We start from the raw sequence: 6000 nt of genomic DNA, 5'->3' as shown, positions 1-6000 counted from the left end.
GTGCAGAGGCACAAGGACTTGGGGCGTCGTCTTCTGCTGCCTTCCCAGACCACAGCAGAGAGCTGCATCGGAAGTGGAGCAGCCATACTCGAACCGGCGCCCATATGGGAAGTCGGCACTGCGGGTGGTGGCTTTACCCGCTACCTCACAGTGCTGACCCTCCCGGAAGCTGTTCACCATGGGATCCAGCTATCTGCTAACACGCCTGGGAAAGCAGAGGGAGACGGCCCAAGGACTTAGGCCCCTGAACCCAGAATGGAGCGCCGGCTAAAGTCCCTGGCTTCTGTCCCAGTCCCGGCCTTTGTAGCCACCTCGGGGGTGAACCCCCAGATGGATGATCACTCAGAGGGAGAGAGAGAGAGAGAGAGAGAGAGAGAGAGAGAGAGAGAGCGCGAGCGAGCTGGCGATGCCCCGTGAACTGCTTCTCTCCCCACGTGGCAGCAACGAACGGGCAGCGCAGGGCCAGGCAGAAGCGAGGAGGCAGAAGGCAGGAGCTCCATTGAGGACTCCCACGAGGCAGGGAGCTGGGGTCCAGAGAACCTGGGCCATCAGCGTCTGCGTCCCTGGTCACAGCCTGGAGAGGCGGGACTGGAAGCGGCCTTGGGGCTTGGGACGCTGGATGCAGCAGTGTGCAGGTGCGTCCTGGGTTGCCATGGTGACGGCCCGTGGGGAGTGCGCCTGCGCCTGGCACGGTGACCCGGAAGTGCACCTGCACGCAGCCTGGCGCCGCCTGCCCCGTGGGGCTCCGCTGGGAGTCAGCGCCGCGGGTCCTCTCCGGCTCCAGAGCCTGCACAAGCCGTGAGGAGAGGAGCCGTCCTCGACGCTGCTGGCCGAGCCTGAGGGAGAGCCAGCGTCCCCAGGGTCAGGCCGGATCAGGAGAGGCTGCGCGTCCGAGGCTTCCGTGCCGTTTCCCAGGCGCGTTGCTCTTCTTTGGCCCCTTCTGGAAGCAACGGCCTTCGCGGACAACAACTGACCCGGCAGCTGACCGGACCCCCTTGGAGGTGAGTGACGCGCGGCTGTTGCGGTTACCCGCTGGGCGTCTTGGCTGGCCGCGTGCCTGTTGCTCTTGGGTCCTGAAGGCGCGGGTGGGGTCGCGGTCGTGCTGTGCGGACGGTCTGGAAGGGTCCCCAGGGTGCGAGCAGCTGGGCGAGAGCAGAGGTGGCTCGGTCTCCTCCCGGAACGGCCCCGCGTTCCCGTCTGTTTGCCTTTTGAGGGCCCAGCCGCCCTGCTCTAGACGTCAGAGACTGTTGATGGGAGGAAGGAGAGCGAAAGTGCGTGTCTGTTTCCTGGTCTAGGAGGCCAGTTTCGGGTTCCTCGCGTTGTTTGTGACGTTCGCGCTCTGTGGGTTTTTTCATGAAAGAGCCTCGTCAGGCCGAGGTGTACGTTCCGTTCCTGATGTGATGATTTGTGTTTTCGTATCGCAAACGTCGTGGAAGTTTTTGTGAACTAGGTTTTCTGTGTCTATCGGGGTAGTTTGTGGGCTTTCCCCATGTGCATTCTGTTCTGGGATAGATTGATTTTGTAGGGTAGCCACCCTTGCATTTCCGGAGTAACTGTCAGTTGCGCACAGTGTGCTAAGCTTTGGTTGTGCTTCTGGATGGCGTCTGGTAATATTTTGTTGAGGCATGTGACACATCCATGACGGATATGTGTGTGGCATTTTCTTCATGATATGCTTGTGTTGGATGTTGGGATAAGGCTGGTCCGATGGAATGAACTGGAAGGCTTTTCCTCTTCATCTCCTTTTTGGAAGGGTTTGCGAATCACGGATTTTAATGATCTTTTCCCTGGGCGTTGTCACTGGTGGAGCCATCTGGTCCTGGACTTTTCTTCATGTCTGTCTGGTTTGTTTGTTTCGCTTTCCCTGCTGCTACAGTCTCTTTGCAAATTAGAAGTGTATTCAGAGTTTCTTGTTTCACTGTATCCAGTTTTAGTGGTTTGCATCTTTCTGCGAGTCAATGCACTCTATCTAGGTTGACCAAGTCCTTGTGCCGTGGTTTTTCTACAGTGTTTTTGGATCATTATTTTGGAAGGTTGGTAGCGATGTCCTCTCTGTCGTTTCTGTTGTCAAGTCGCTTGAGTCTGTTCTCCTTTTCCCCCCTGTTTTCCTGTGGATCAACGTTTGGTCAGGTTGACTGAGTTTTCAAGCCCTGTAGTTTGGTCTCACTGAATGTCTGGTGTGATATTTTCTGTGCCGTTGGGTGGATTTCCGTTTGAACCTTCTTCCTCTTTGCAGTTTCTTAAGATGTACTTTGCTGTTCTAGTGTTTGAAGGTAAAATTGGGTTCATGGATCTGATGTCTGTATTCTGTGTACTAATCCAGTTTCCCATGTGCGATTAAATCGCCCTGTCAAAATGGAAAGCTGTGTGGATGTACCCACTACTGGGAACACATTGAAGGAAAAGAAGTCATTGTGTAGAGAGGTTTTCAGAGGCCTGTGCTTATTGCAGTAGGATGCACAGTAGGCTATGCAGTCTGTATATGCGTGGATGTTGTCCATTCCCATAATGTCTTTATTCAGTCTTCAGGTGATGGGCATGTTGGCTGATTGCATATCTTTGCTACTGTGCATTGAGCTGTAGTAAATATGCAGGCAGAGATCACTCTTTTTTCGTATGCTGATTTCATTTCCCTTGGGCATATTCCCAGGGGTAGAATGGCTGGCTCATATGGTACGTCTGTATTCAGATTTCTGACTTACCTCCCTACTCTCTTCCACAGCGGCGATACCAGTTTACAATCTGACCAGCAGTGGATGAGGGTGCCTCTTCCCCCACATCCTCAAGGCCGTTGTAGTATCGATTTGCATTTCCCTGATGGCTGGTGATCCTGAGCATTTCTGCATGTGTTTACTGGCCATTTAGATTTCCTTTCTTGAAATATTTTGCCTGCTGAAGTCCCTTGCCCATTTCTTGAGTGGGTGGTTTGTTTTGCTGTTGTTGACTTTCTTGAAAGTTTCTGGCAGTTGATTCTTTATCAGTTGCATGCTTTGCAACTGTTGGTTTGCCTCTTCACTTTGCTGAGTGTCTCTTTGGCAGTGCAGAAGCTGCTCAATGTGTTGTTGTTGTTGTTGTTGTTGTGTGTGTGTGTGTGTGTTTGGTGTCCTGTTCTATTTCATTCTTTAATCCTTTGTGATTCTCAGCTGTTGAACATCCTTGGTTATGTTGATTCCAAGCTATTTTCTTTTCTTTGTAGCTATGTGAACGGGAATGGTCTTTGAAGTCCTTTCTCAGCCATGCCATTGTCTGTGTATACAAATAGGCTGCTGATGGTCTCTCCTGCCACTTTACCACACTCTGCTCTGAGTTTCGATAGTCTCTTAGTGGAGTCTTTTGGACCTCCTATATATGGAATTATGTCATCTGCAAATAGGGATAGTTGGAATTCCTCCTTCCCAATTTGTATGTGACATTGAGCAATGAGAGGAGAAAGTACCAACATGATAATGGGCATGCCGAAAATGTGCACAGTGACCTCAGATGCTTCCTTTCTGTATTCTGTCTTGCTTTGTGGAAGACACGATTTGGTCTATTCCCAACATGATCCATACTTTAAAGGCAGGGCTAGACTGTGGAGGGCGGGGACTGGGAAGCAGAGCTGTGTTCCGGGGGGAGAACTCTGTAGATCACAGGTGTTTCAAGTGCTTGTGGGAGTGGGTACGTAAGCGTGTGAATATGTAAATTCCAAAGATTTCCTCAGCAGCGCAAGTCATAGATAATGCCGCGCAGAATGTTTGTAAGGAAGAAGGGAATGACTGGGTACCAAAATCTTTTCTAAGACCGAGTTAAACTCTTTCCAATTCTGGGTTAATCGGGTAGGTAATGCATATAATACCACATTCTAAAAAAACTCTAGTAGTTGGCCGTGATGTGGTATTTTATTTATAGCTATGTCTTCCCTTTTGAATTTCTTTACTTTTCTTGAAGATCCTATTTATTTATTTGACATTGAGAGTTACACACAGAGCAGATGAGAGCGAGGCAGGGAGGGTGGGAGGGTGGGAGGGAGGGAGGGAGAGAGAGAGTGAAGAGAAGTCTTCCATCTGCTGGTCCATTACCCAGTTGGCTGCCATGGGCGGAGCTGAGAGTGTCTGATGCCAGGAGCCAGGATCCTCGCCGGGATCTCCTCCTGGGTGCAGAGGCACAAGGACTTGGGGCGTCGTCTTCTGCTGCCTTCCCAGACCACAGCAGAGAGCTGCATCGGAAGTGGAGCAGCCATACTCGAACCGGCGCCCATATGGGAAGTCGGCACTGCGGGTGGTGGCTTTACCCGCTACCTCACAGTGCTGACCCTCCCGGAAGCTGTTCACCATGGGATCCAGCTATCTGCTAACACGCCTGGGAAAGCAGAGGGAGACGGCCCAAGGACTTAGGCCCCTGAACCCAGAATGGAGCGCCGGCTAAAGTCCCTGGCTTCTGTCCCAGTCCCGGCCTTTGTAGCCACCTCAGGGGTGAACCCCCAGATGGATGATCACTCAGAGGGAGAGAGAGAGAGAGAGAGAGAGAGAGCGCGAGCGAGCTGGCGATGCCCCGTGAACTGCTTCTCTCCCCACGTGGCAGCAACGAACGGGCAGCGCAGGGCCAGGCAGAAGCGAGGAGGCAGAAGGCAGGAGCTCCATTGAGGACTCCCACGAGGCAGGGAGCTGGGGTCCAGAGAACCTGGGCCATCAGCGTCTGCGTCCCTGGTCACAGCCTGGAGAGGCGGGACTGGAAGCGGCCTTGGGGCTTGGGACGCTGGATGCAGCAGTGTGCAGGCGCGTCCTGGGTTGCCATGGTGACGGCCCGTGGGGAGTGCGCCTGCGCCTGGCACGGTGACCCGGAAGTGCACCTGCACGCAGCCTGGCGCCGCCTGCCCCGTGGGGCTCCGCTGGGAGTCAGCGCCGCGGGTCCTCTCCGGCTCCAGAGCCTGCACAAGCCGTGAGGAGAGGAGCCGTCCTCGACGCTGCTGGCCGAGCCTGAGGGAGAGCCAGCGTCCCCAGGGTCAGGCCGGATCAGGAGAGGCTGCGCGTCCGAGGCTTCCGTGCCGTTTCCCAGGCGCGTTGCTCTTCTTTGGCCCCTTCTGGAAGCAACGGCCTTCGCGGACAACAACTGACCCGGCAGCTGACCGGACCCCCTTGGAGGTGAGTGACGCGCGGCTGTTGCGGTTACCCGCTGGGCGTCTTGGCTGGCCGCGTGCCTGTTGCTCTTGGGTCCCGAAGGCGCGGGTGGGGTCGCGGTCGTGCTGTGCGGACGGTCTGGAAGGGTCCCCAGGGTGCGAGCAGCTGGGCGAGAGCAGAGGTGGCTCGGTCTCCTCCCGGAACGGCCCCGCGTTCCCGTCTGTTTGCTTTGTGAGGGCCCAGCCGCCCTGTTCTAGACGTCAGAGACTGTTGATGGGAGGAAGGAGAGCGAAAGTGCGTGTCTGTTTCCTGGTCTAGGAGGCCAGTTTCGGGTTCCTCGCGTTGTTTGTGACGTTCGCGCTCTGTGGGTTTTTTCATGAAAGAGCCTCGTCAGGCCGAGGTGTACGTTCCGTTCCTGATGTGATGATTTGTGTTTTCGTATCGCAAACGTCGTGGAAGTTTTTGTGAACTAGGTTTTCTGTGTCTATCGGGATAGTTTGTGGGCTTTCCCCATGTGCATTCTGTTCTGGGATAGATTGATTTTGTAGGGTAGCCACCCTTGCATTTCCGGAGTAACTGTCAGTTGCGCACAGTGTGCTAAGCTTTGGTTGTGCTTCTGGATGGCGTCTGGTAATATTTTGTTGAGGCATGTGATACATCCATGACGGATATGTGTGTGGCATTTTCTTCATGATATGCTTGTGTTGGATGTTGGGATAAGGCTGGTCTGATGGAATGAACTGGAAGGCTTTTCCTCTTCATCTCCTTTTTGGAAGGGTTTGCGAATCACGGATTTTAATGATCTTTTCCCTGGGCGTTGTCACTGGTGGAGCCATCTGGTCCTGGACTTTTCTTCATGTCTGTTTGGTTTGTTTGTTTCGCTTTCCCTGCTGCTACAGTCTCT

The 6000-nt window shown here is 53.9% G+C and overlaps 1 long non-coding RNA gene across 1 annotated transcript in view; it reads left to right on the top strand.

The window, feature by feature from the left end:
- Positions 1-4801: 4801 nt before the first annotated feature.
- The window catches only part of LOC149120545 (uncharacterized), a 46982-nt gene continuing 45783 nt past the window's right edge, over positions 4802-6000 (top strand). The window contains exon 1 of the long non-coding RNA XR_016225924.1: positions 4802-5120. This is a non-coding gene — a long non-coding RNA (uncharacterized LOC149120545). The remainder of the gene's footprint in view (positions 5121-6000) is intronic.

Source organism: Oryctolagus cuniculus, chromosome 19 (assembly GCF_051225735.1).
Source record: "Oryctolagus cuniculus isolate XC-2025 breed Fujian yellow rabbit chromosome 19, ASM5122573v1, whole genome shotgun sequence".
Taxonomy (NCBI): Eukaryota; Metazoa; Chordata; class Mammalia; order Lagomorpha; family Leporidae; genus Oryctolagus; species Oryctolagus cuniculus.
This window is presented reverse-complemented; position numbering and strand designations above follow the sequence as displayed.